Source organism: Melanerpes formicivorus, unplaced genomic scaffold (genome assembly GCF_026170545.1).
Source record: "Melanerpes formicivorus ecotype bairdi unplaced genomic scaffold, bMelFor1.0.p_v2 SCAF_6, whole genome shotgun sequence".
NCBI lineage: Eukaryota > Metazoa > Chordata > Aves > Piciformes > Picidae > Melanerpes > Melanerpes formicivorus.
The window spans coordinates 5,323,281-5,335,611 of record NW_027142358.1 but is presented as its reverse complement, the minus strand read 5'-3'; the positions used below and the strand labels follow the sequence as shown (position 1 = coordinate 5,335,611).

Genomic DNA, 12,331 nt, shown 5'->3' with positions numbered 1-12,331 from the left:
CTAATTAAAGCATTCATAAAAATTAATTACAAAGCAATAAACCCCCACCCAGTTGGACAAACCCTAGTTAACACACTGCTTTAACACTACTGAAGTGAAATTTGTTCAGTCTAATTCATCGGTTCAGTTAAGCCTGTGGGATGATGGCTCCCCTGCACCTGATCCTCACCTAGCTCAATCACTCAGAAGTTAGGGTGAAGATTGTTTTTTAACCTATGCAAGATAGAATTTTACAGAATCTTTGAGATAAAGAAGCAGCACATGCAGTGTCACTTCCAATGTCAGCAACAAGTGGATGCAAAGGGCAGTTCCTTATTGTGTTGAAGCAAATACACATTGAGGAGCTGCTGTTTAAGACTCAGAGACATCTCCTGGATTATCAAAGGTGTTCTTAAAAGCATCCTGCTCAAGAGGAGAAAAGAGGTGAATAAAAAAAATCTCCCTAGATTGGAACTGACTCTGAGCATAGAACACTTCACTCGGAGTTATTAAGAGGGGTCTTTGTATTTTATTAAACCATGCTTGTGCTTCAAAGAATGGCAGTTTGCTAAATGCTCAAAGCAACTACTCTTCTGTACCAGGATGCCTGAAGGCAACCTCATCTTCTGGACACACATTAACATGAACAAGTACAGGAACTATGCTGTCTTTATGATCTGCTTCTCGTAACATGAGCCCAAATTCTTTTCAGAGGCTGCTCTGCTTACTGCAGTACAAGAGTGAGCCTGCAGCACTGAAGTCCACAGTGGTATCTGCTTATAAGAAGTACCAGCCTCTACATTAGCCTGCCTTGTCTTTGTTCCACCTGGTCCACAGACATTCAAGTCATTCTTTGGGATTTGTTTTTCCATGAATCCTCAAGTGCTGCATAGTATGAAACAACTGGCCTTGGTTCTGGACCAATTTTGTGATTACATGAGCCCTTATCACCCAGCTCTGAATCAAACAAAATGCCCAATTCCAAGGATGTCAGCCAAAAATGACAGGTAATTTTAAAGTCGGTGACAACCTACTCTTAACAACCCAGAGTGAAATTTTCTAAGGTCAGAGTCAGTTCCAATCACCTGGACTACCAACACCTGCATACTAGTAACTACACAAACATCATGATCACAAGCTCGTGTTTTGTTCCAGAAAGATACTAACAACATCAGAAGTAGCTAATCAGTGCAAAGCAAACAAAAGCAACTTAGTTTGTTGCTCTTTCTCTAGACTGAAGCAAGGGAAAGCTCAGCTGTTTTATCCCCAAGATGCTCTGAATCAGCTCCTTCTGATGAGAATTTTAGAGTAGCAAATCACGAGTTGCACTTTTTCCTTAATATTCAACTGCTCACAGGTTACTTCAGTTCTTCAGCTGAGTCTATCCCTGTCACAAACCCTACTTCCCTTTTCTGTAATCACCTGAGGTAGCCTGCAGCAAGCCCAACTGCCACAGTCCCATTGATGACAACACCACAGGACGGAAAAGACGCAAACACATCTTGTTCCTTGCCTTTTTACTCCTCCTCCACTGCAAATCTCTGCTTTCTTAATGTCTGCTTCTTGGTCTCAGTAGGGAAAAAACAAGGCACTGGGAGCTTCATGCAATAAATGTTGATCACAGAGAACTGACCTTCCACAAAGCTCAGCTGCTCCAAAGCTGGGCGGCTTACACTCCTTTCTGCCAATTTCATTTTGATAGACCAAGACTCCCTGGAGTTTTACTAACATATTTATGCACCAGGTAGGTTATCCCAAAAGCCACCAATAAATCTTAATATCTTTCCTCCCCAAGTCTTGATAGCACAGAGTGATTGATGCGCTAAAACTTGGTATAAACACAGAGATAAACATCTGCCAGTGCTTTCTTCCTTGTCTTTACAGCACTAACATTTTAGTGACAAGCCATTGTTTCTCTTTTAGCATAGCTGTTCTAAAGCTGCCTGAATAACAGAGGCTACACAGAAACATTAATCTTTACTTAAGGGAAATAATGGCTTCACAGAGCTCATCCCCCACCACAGCCCCCCTTCTTTTTAAAGGAAAGTGAATGGATAGGACTCTTAAAATTGGGGATGATGGATGTCTAATAGTAGCAGCTAAAGCAGTGATACCCAGCCTCTGGCTCCTGCAGAGTGCTACACCAGACTGAGGCCACATGAAGCAGTCATACCTTCCCCAGGAGGAAGGAAAAGATTCAGTCAGCCCAGATTATTACATGCTCTCTATTTTCACCCACTGATCAGCAAGGCATGTAGACCACTGACCCAGAGACTCCAAAAGAAACACAAACATCCCACAGAAAGCTGCTACCTCAAATAACTGACAATATAAATAGACATCAGCAGAGCAACTTGCTAGAGGTTGTCCAGTAGGGTCAGCAAGCTATGAATCAAACCAGGTGCCCTAATTCCATTCTTGGTTTCTGTTGAAGAGAGATTGGTTTCTCCAGCATACAGGCACCTGAAAAACACAATCACTTGGTCTGCTAGAACTGAAATCACCTGGCAAAGAAGAAAAAAAAATAGAAAAAAGGAAAAAAAACAAAAAAAAAGCATGTAATGAGAGTTAATGTTTAAAATCTGAACAGTTGTGTAGGGTTTTCCCCTGCTACTGAGGTTCTCTCCAATAGTTTCTTAGATTCTACCCAACCCCAGGCTTGGGCAGGACTAAACATCTCTTTTCACCCCATCCCAATACTGCAACCCATAGCTCATACTTAGGAAAAGCTGCCAGTGTACACATGCATGCAGTTTTTCAATGCCCTTCCTCAGCTGACACAGTCTCAAGCTGCACCAGGGGAAGTTTAGGCTCAAGGTGAGGAGGAAGTTCTTCACTGAGAGAGTTGTTCGCCACTGGAGTGTGCTGCCCAGGGGGGTGGTGGAGTCACCATCCCTGGAGGTGTTCAAGAGGGGATTGGACGTGGCACTCGGTGCCATGGTTTAGACATGAGGTCTGTGGTGACAGGTTGGACTTGATGATCTTTGAGGTCTCTTCCAACCTTGGTGATTCTGTGATTCTTTGGTCCACAACACATGACAGAAGACACCCATATATTAAAGTGAACTCAAAGTACAGAAAAACACCTAGCAAGGAAAGATTAGTTTATGAGAAAAGACTAAAAAAGATAAATATGTTTTCTGCCAGAACCAGATGCTGCACTGTTCCACATAGGATTTCAAAAACCTGAAACACAAGAAGGAACTCTAGTGTGCTGGCTGCAGGATAAGCCCAAGTTAAAACATACACCAGCTTGAAAAATTCATTTGCTTGATCCCAAATAGGAAAGTCGCACTGGGACAGGAAATTGAACCAGAGCATTCCAAGTTCCATCCCTGGGAGACATCAATCATTTTGACTCAGAGCACAAGCAAACAAACAAAAAAAAGTGGAAATTAAGTGAAGTATCAATATCACTTTTCCTTCTGATAGTCTCCTTTGTTATTAGCACAGAGAGTCGGTCCAGAAACCTATTGCTTTCTTCCCCAGGAAAGCACATCAGAGAGAAAAATAATCCTCTGAAAATGGCTATTGAAATTTCCTGATTGAATTTTTATTTATTTCAATTCCAGAGTGAGTTTTCCTTTGCCCTTCCTTGAAAAAAAAAAAAACCCACCACGTTGCTTTACATTTCATTTCAGCACAGCATTTAGAGTACAGGTGGAGAACACAAATGGGAATAGAGACTCCTTCAGCATTTTCTATTCTGAAAATATTTACAGCAGAAAAAAATAATGGAAAAGGGTAGGGGCAAAAATCCAGAAAGAGCAACAGGGTCAGGATGATGCTGAAACCAGAAACAGATTTAGCCAAAATAAGAAGGAAATGAAGTGGTTTACAGTTTTCTTCATTTCATATGACCCAAACATACAATGCTGTCAAAACAAACATAATTTTGCAGTAAATGTTAACTTCACTCCCAAAAAGTAAGTATTAGCATTTCAAATATTTAATATTGCAAGGAAAAAAGAAAACCCTCATCATTATTTAGACCCCTAGAAATAATTAAAACAGCAATTCATCAGTTCTTCATGGTTTAAAGGAATGCAGATGTCCGGTATGCCACATTAGTTTATTACATTGGAGAATGAAACATGAAACCAATGGGAATTTATTGGCTATTACCATCAACACCAATTTGAATACATGATATTAAGCAGATATAGTAGCACTTTGAAGTACAGAGGAGGGCCAAGCATGAAAGTAGATTCACTTCACCTGACTGGCAATTTGTCCAAAGTCAGAAATGATTCAGGACACCAGAGGATGGTCTTGCATCATGGTGAAATCTTTGCTTTTCCTCTACCATTTTAGGGACATAAAACCAGTAAGCAATTGCTGTAAACTAGAGCAATCATCAGAAAAATATCCCAGCATTGGGAGGTAGTATTAGCTCCTTTTCCACCACAGCAGAAACACATGGCCACTGGTAAGAAGTGAGCACAAGGCAGAGTTACCCAACCTATAGTTCAGTCATCTGTAATAAAATAAACCTGGGCATTACAGAAACCCCAAAGAAACTTATTTTTTAAGCACCACATAAAGAGATTCTCCTCCTGAAGTGTTTCTTTCTAGTTAGCTGTTTTTTCAGGTTTGCTCAGTTCCCACCACAGACCATAAGAGCAGCAGAAAGCAGGCACTTAAAACTGTCAACTCTGATGCGCCACACTTTACACCTATGAGAAGCATGGGGGTGTACAGCTTGCTGACAACCTCAGCAGAAACCAGGCAACTGAGCTGCTGGGTTTAAGGTACTGGTGGCTTAGGGGTCATTTCAGTAACACCCAATGGCTTTGCTTTGGCATCTGAAATAAAGCCATTTGCCAGCTACAACTTCTCCCAGAGTAATCATTCACAGCATTAGCAGAAAGTTAAAAGCTTCACTGTTCCAGCTCAACACAGGATTTTAATCTTTTAGAAAATGAGATGCCTCCTTCCATCTAAGAGCACACACACTCCCCTGCCTGCAAAGCCCTTTCATTTTATGATCAGTACAATAGCTCTGCAATAGAGCAGGCTATAATATTTTATTAATGTTAAACTTGTCCACCTGGGAATCTATACAAATCACAGTAATTTTGTTTCACTAATGTTTGTTATTACTCTTCTCTTCTCAATAAAATGGGAGCAAAATATTGCAGAAGTCCCTCTCACTGAATTTATTATTATTATTATTATTATTTTCATTTTTTCCCCTCATTCTCTCTCCTCCTCTTGTCTGGGCTTTTATCCAAAGTCACAATGAGCTGAGAATAGGATGTTCAGAAAGTATTTTATAATTCTTTAATCACCACACTTTGACATACTTTAGTCATTTGGGCCGGAGCATTTTGATATAAGCTGATCCCACGTGGAGACAGAATCAGGTCAGCAAGGCAATTAATCATCTTTGCATTTACACTCTCAGCAAAACAATACAAAAACAAAAGAATGGATAGCGAAGCAGGGAGGATGGCCACTCTAACCTCACTCTGATGGGCAAATAATTGGCTTGGCTTTGCTTCTGCAGTCGCAGCAGAAAGGTACACAGCTCACATTTATTAATGCGCTTGCAGAGCCAGCCTCTGGTAACACACAACAGTACGTGGGTGGCTCAGTGTCCACTAGCATTTGGCAGCAGGCTGCTGCAATTTTCTATGCTTAGCTCTTCTCCTTGCATTGATAGGGGCTTTGCAATCTAAAACATGGATTTTGATACCTCAGCTTTTAAATACTGTGTAGTGCCTAAGGCTTGATAACTATGGTTTTGTGATAGCTAGTGTTTCAACAAACTTGCTGGGAGAAAAGACAGAACAGACAACTGTATGGTGGTTTTCCAGAGCAGGGCTCTCTTACCTGGTGTATAACACCCCTCATACTTTCACCAACATGGGAAACATTTTCATCAGTGTTTTGGCTTTGTCATGGGTTGAGTTTAATCTGCTGCTGATACTGAATACCATGCTCATGTCCTGCCAGCTTCAAAATGGAAGTACTGGATGGAATAAAGTAGCCTGGGGCTTGACTGTAACATGAGACAATTCCTATTTCAGTTGCAGCTTCAAGTTTGCAGGTTTGAGGTGTTGGTCTTTTCCACTGGGATAGCTTTTGAGTGCCTGGGTTGGAGGAACCACTTTACAGCTGGCTTCTGCTGCTGCTGCATTTTACTGAGTGTTTTCTGCAAACAGGCTAAGGCAATTGTGCATTGTATTATTCCCAGTAAAACTCTTTATCTCAACCCAGAGTGGCCTTTTTGTGTTCTCTTCCCTCCCATCTGTGTGGGGGCAGGGGGCTTGTGAGAGAGAGCTGTGTTAACCCAGGACAGTCTTGAGATTCTTATTAACAGTGCCCATCTAACTAGCCTATTCTATAAGCTCAGAGAAAGACATACAAGCAGTTTCCACAATGGCGTAAGTAGGCAACCCAAAATGTCTTACAAATGGTCTTCAAAATAAATCCCACTATTAGAAATATTATTCTCTCCCCTTCCACTCTGGTATCTCTGGGAAAGATCTCTTGATGCATCCAGGAGTAAACTGAGAAACAAAGGGTCTGTAGATTGAAACCTGGGTATCCAGTAGCATCATTCATCCTCTCCCTGCTCACTCAGCTAAGCAATACCCATAGAAGTAGAATAAACTCAACAGAACAAAGCTTGTGGTGAGACAGAGCTCTATTCAGTTCAAGGTAGATCTAAACAAGGCGTGAGCAAGTCCAGGGGTGATTATTCCCCTTAAGTCATGAGGGCTCGAAGCTCAGTGCTTCTGGCATAAGTAACTAGATATTGAAATGAAAGGATCATGGAGTATGAAGTTTGGGAGTCAGTTCTCACTGTATCTTTCTCATGGTTGCAAGTTTTCTTAGCCAAATGCTTGCAGAAAGGCACTTTCTGCAGACATTATCCTTCTGCTCCCCCACAAAACACATTCACATGCTGACTTGCAGAAACTATCTTCCAGTGGCCAAAATCTTATGAGGTAGCTTCTAATTTCAAGACACTTGCTCTGACATCCAGTAGCCCAGATATTTGTGTACAGCATGCACACACACACACACACACACACACACACACACACACACACACACACACAGAGTGCTATGCAAACTCAAACATCTGAAGACTTGGGGAAAACTTAAGACATCACTTTCTACCACTCCACATGGCCATTTAGGAAGTTTACTGAGAAACACCAAACTCTTTTCACTGCATTCCTTCCTTCTAGCCTCATGAATCAAAGAGATAAGGAACAAGATCTCTCCAGTGCCAGCACTGCCCTGGTACTGCCAGTAGCAAGTTCAGTCAGTTTGGAATTGTAGAGGGCCACGATAAATAAAGCTATAGAGTGGCAGAGGCAGCTCAGGCAGTTCATAGGGGGCATAACTAGGACTGATGGGCTGAAATTAAGCAGAAGGAAAATTTTGGCTGAATAGCAAGAGAAATTTGCTTTGCTAATGGGTCAATCAATTATAGCCAGCACATACCTCTCAAGGGAAGCATGCAGGGAAACCTGTCACTAGGATCACTTAAAACTGGAGTGAAGGAGCTCTGAAGGTTGTCACTGCATAAGCAATTCTGCACTTTGCATTTCAGGACCCCTTCAATTCCCTCTAGCCTGCAGGATCAAAGTCGGAGCTGTCCAGCTTGCACTACCTGCAAAGGTCTTAACCCTTTTGTATCTATAACAAGTTCACATTCCCAAGGGTAATACAGTTCAATTCTCTCTCCTCTTGTATTTAATCTTCCCATACTCTAGGAATGACATTCATCTTGCTAACAGTCATTGACTTTTAGGGTGATAATTATCTGAAATCTAGCTACCTTATCACCTATTACTGATAAAACAAGCTACTGAAATAGGAACTTAGGATAGAAAGTACTCAGGTCTCTCCAATAGCCATCCAGAGAGCCTGGGATAATTGCCCAATTTCTAAAAAGCTAAACTTTTACAGATTGAGTTACCTGTGAGACTTCAGCTCCTTAAAATGCCTTAATTCATTTACCCACCATCATGTAGCCACACCACAAAAGACCTTTGCTCGGTAAACAAGCAAAATAGAGACTGCGAAGGGATAGAACTTTCACTTCTTAATAGAAAGGGGCAGTGCAAATACCACAGAGTGGAAACTGAAAGACTGTGTTGGTAGAAGAGTAAATGGGCAAACAAGATCTAAATATGATGGGCATTAAAGAAATTTTTTTCAGTGCACAGATCAGCATGATTTCAGTGTTTGTCTCCAACAAACACTCTAAGGCAAACCATTTAAAAATCAGCAGTAAACCAGATCTTGGCCCATCAGTGCAGGGGTGATACATTTCCCACAGCAGCAGGGATCAGACCTGGTTGACTTAAACCATTACTTGTTGTGTTGCTGCAGCATCATTACTAAAGAATAGGATAGGTTAGGATAGGATAGGATAGGATAGGATAGGATAGGATAGGATAGGATAGGATAGGATAGGATAGGATAGGATAGGATAGGATAGGATAGGATAGGATAGGATAAACCGGAAGAGACCAGAAGAGACCTTTGAGATCATAGAGTCCAAACTATCATCCAACACTATCTAATAGAATAGAATAGAATAAACCAGGTTGGAAGAGACATTCAAGATCGAGTCCAACCTATCATCCAACACCACCTAATCAACTAAACCATGCAACCAAGCACCCTATCAAGTGTCCTCCTGAACACCTCCAGTGATGGTGACTCCACCACCGCCTCGGGCAGCCCATTCCAATGGGCAATCACTCTCTCTGTGTAGAACTTCTTCCTAATCAACTAAACCATGGCACCAAGCACCCCATCCAGTCTCTTCCTAAACACCTCCAGTGACGGTGACTCCACCACCTCCCTGGGCAGCCCATTCCAATGGGCAAATAGTGGGATATGAACACCAGCCTGCTCTCATGGGGCTCCCAGCAAGAAATTACTTGCTATTGAAGGAGGAGCTCAGGGCAGACAAAAGCACCTGTGATACGCAGCTACAGAAACAGCACAGAAATGCAATGGCTGAAAGCACCAGGGAAACAGGGAGAAGCCCATAAGGGATCAGAATTGGTGAGAGATAGGAGGAAATTACACACGAGACATTCTCAGTAGGCTTTACACATGCAAATTTCCTGAAACATGGCAGGGCCCCACTGACCTGGTCAGAAATACCTGTACTGATCAAACTGTGCTTGGCCTGAAATTGCTTTGCTTGATCATGACTACTCTCCATCCCTAAGATGTGCCTTGAAGTCAGTCTTCTGCTAACAATGATAAATTCCTCTGATTTTTCTTCAAGCTATAGAGATTTGTTTGTCTTAAAAAAGATCAAGAAGGTCAAATATCCCAGTCTTCACCCAAATTTCTCAGACACACTAGTCGAGATTGACTCAAGGCACTAGATACGCCTATCTCCTCGGCTGCAAATTGCTTCTTGCCTGTTGCCCTTGTCCTATTGATGTGACAGAACCTGCCATGGCCAAGGTACCATTTTGACATTTGAATCTTTGTCTGCCTGCCCCCTTTTAAATGGTTCACTGGATTTCTTGAAGGTGCCTTTTGAAAGAAAGCACAATCCCCCAAGCACAGAGTCCGGGCTGCTTTAAGTTACAAAACAAGCAGGTTGTCTAGGCACATCTTCACTTGAAACTACAGCTAAAATCAAAAAAGCAAGTGGAAAAAAACAAGATATTCAAATCAGTGAAGAATCCAGTATCTCTGTTTCCCCAATAGATGGTGCTGATAATTTCTTGCTCAGCTAACTGTAAATAAAGGGGAGGGAAAATAAATAAGAGGTGGGCTTCTCTTATGGCAATGAAACAAAGAAAGCAAAGCACAAAGTCCCAGCAGGAGCTCTGGGGATTCCCGTGGCAGAGTTGCGATATGCTAATTCTGGCTCACTCTAGCAATGTTGCTGGTCCTTTCCAATTTCTTTTCATTACATGTTAAGTTCCTGATACCTTTCCTGAGTCTTTACAGCACCCTTTCCCTTATGTGAGTAAGGAGAAAAAGTGTCAAAGTGTTAAAAGCTTTTTTTGGGGGAAAAAATGTACTGCCTTATCAACAGGAATAACAGCTTCCACCTTCTGTCACTCCTCAGGAGGAAAAAACAACACAGCACCCAGCTGCAGAAATCACAGTTGCTTAGCATTACTGGTTATCAATCAGTAGAAGAGTGTGCATTCATTAAAGACCTCTTGGAGTCAAAAATATTTTCCAAATGTCCTTATGTGGTTGGGCAATTCTTTTCCCCCTAACTTCATAAATGAGGATCTGGTTAAACACACCTCAAAGTGTTCAGACATCTACATCAGGGCTTGAAAACTGGGTAATTAAAAAAATTCACTTCCTAATTTGGGCAAATAGCAAGACAACAGAATGTGTAAGTAGGAGAAAGCTACTTTGCTGAGAATAATTGCAATGTTAATTTCAGTTGCTTCAAGAGCTCTTAGGGAAACTATTACCTTGGCTGTATCCAATTATTTCCTTTTTTTTTTTTTCTTTTAGCACACCAGAGCTGCTGTATTTGTCCTACAACTTTTCATCCTAGGCTCAGGCCATTATCCTACATCCACAGTATAATTTGTCTCAACTTACATTCCCAAGGGGTTGTCTTAAAGCTTTAATGTTCCTGCTGTATTTTCTCAACTATGGCTTTGTCAGCCACAAGGGTTATTCAGTTGTTCCAGAGCCCAAGCAGTGCTGAGGATGACATTAAGAACGAACAACAGGGTCAAGTCATTTTTTAAGCACTATTATAGTTTACTTGGCTGCACTGGTTTATGCATTAGGACTGGAAAGTAATGGGAAATCCAAGCAGTCAGACACAGGATGGGGTTTTCACAGCAGAGGTGCCATGGTCTGAAATGCAAGGTTTTCTCCCAGGAAAGCAAGAGTAGGAATCAGGCAGAAAGCATCCCTGTGGAACACACTGCAAATGGAAACTGCAACACCATCTGTGTTCTCTCCAGATCAAGCAGTACTCACGACAATACCAGAGGGATTTGGCCAAAGAGCACAAATGGTCAGCACAGCAGCAAAACATAGGATAAAAGTCATTTTATGCTTGACACTTCAGGAAGAGGTATTGTCCTAAGATATAGATGCAGCAGGTCTTCCTTTGCCTATATGAATGTGTTGAGTGCTTTGAAGCTGGTCCCAATGTTCTCTGTAGTGTGAAACACAGAACATCATTGAACAAAAAACCCCACAACAATACAAAAAAACACCAGAAAACCAAGGAAGAGCAGTACACCTAGAAAGTTAGGGTTTGTGCCTTGGTACAGGCAGCATTCCTCATACCACAGACATCTGCACAATTCAAATAGCTGTACTTCAGCAAGTAAGACTACTTCATTAAACATTCCACAAGATCCAAGACTGGAAGAGTTGAATGCCCCTGAAAGTGCTGTGAACAATCATCTCTTTTCACTATTGTCTTCTTACTCCCACAGGCAATGCCAGGGCTGTGAAACTTAACCAGCCACATCAGCCCACAAGCATGGTCCCATGCCATTCTCAGCCACCCCATTCCCAGGTGAGGCCCAACTTTTCCCATTGCTCCCAAAACACAGACCTCACCCCATCCTTGCAAGAGGAAGGAACAGGACCAAGACAGGACAATAAGAAGAATTGCTTAGATGAGCTTCATCTAAGCAATTGCTGAAAAAATGGTCCTTATCCAATTCAATGGACACTTCCATAAGTAAATGCTTACTGAGCTCTGTTCAGTCTGTCATGCTCAGAGTAAAATCAAAGGAGTTCAAAATGAACCTTTGGAAATAATTACATATGACTAGAAAATCATCTTCATCCTCTATCTTTGCATCTTATTAGTAGGGTATTTTAGTGTACCTCAATTGAGAGATTTAGATTCATGGGTGCCATGGGAAACAGGACAAGGATTTTAATGAGCATGCTACAATTCAGGAAACTGAGTCACCACAAGGCACAGGGATTGTCAGGAAAACACACAAGAACTCTGCAGCAGAGCAGATAACCAAACTGAGACTTCCCAAGCCTCATCTTAGATCCATAAGCACATGAACTGTCCTATCTCCATTCTGCTATGAGACAGCTCTCCAAAATACACATGTCCCTGGGAATGAAATGAGATGCAAATCCCTTGCTCAAAAGGACTCAAAGGTGGTCTGGAAATAGCATGGAGGAAGAGAAGAATACTTGAGCTGCAAATAAACAGGAATCAAGCTAATGTACAGTGTATATTGCTAGTTCTCACATGCTTGAGTCTAAGCTCTGATCCACAGAGGACACAGCTATGGAATGGAATGGAATGGAATGGAATGGAATGGAATGGAATGGAATGGAATGGAATGGAATGGAATGGAATGGAATGGACCAGACCAGGTTGGAAAAGACCTTT

At 41.8% G+C, this 12,331-nt stretch overlaps 1 protein-coding gene across 3 annotated transcripts in view; it reads right to left on the bottom strand.

Moving 5' to 3' along the window:
* Nucleotides 1-12,331, bottom strand: part of SORCS1 (sortilin related VPS10 domain containing receptor 1) — a 315,355-nt gene that overhangs the window by 280,226 nt on the left and 22,798 nt on the right. The window lies entirely within an intron of this gene.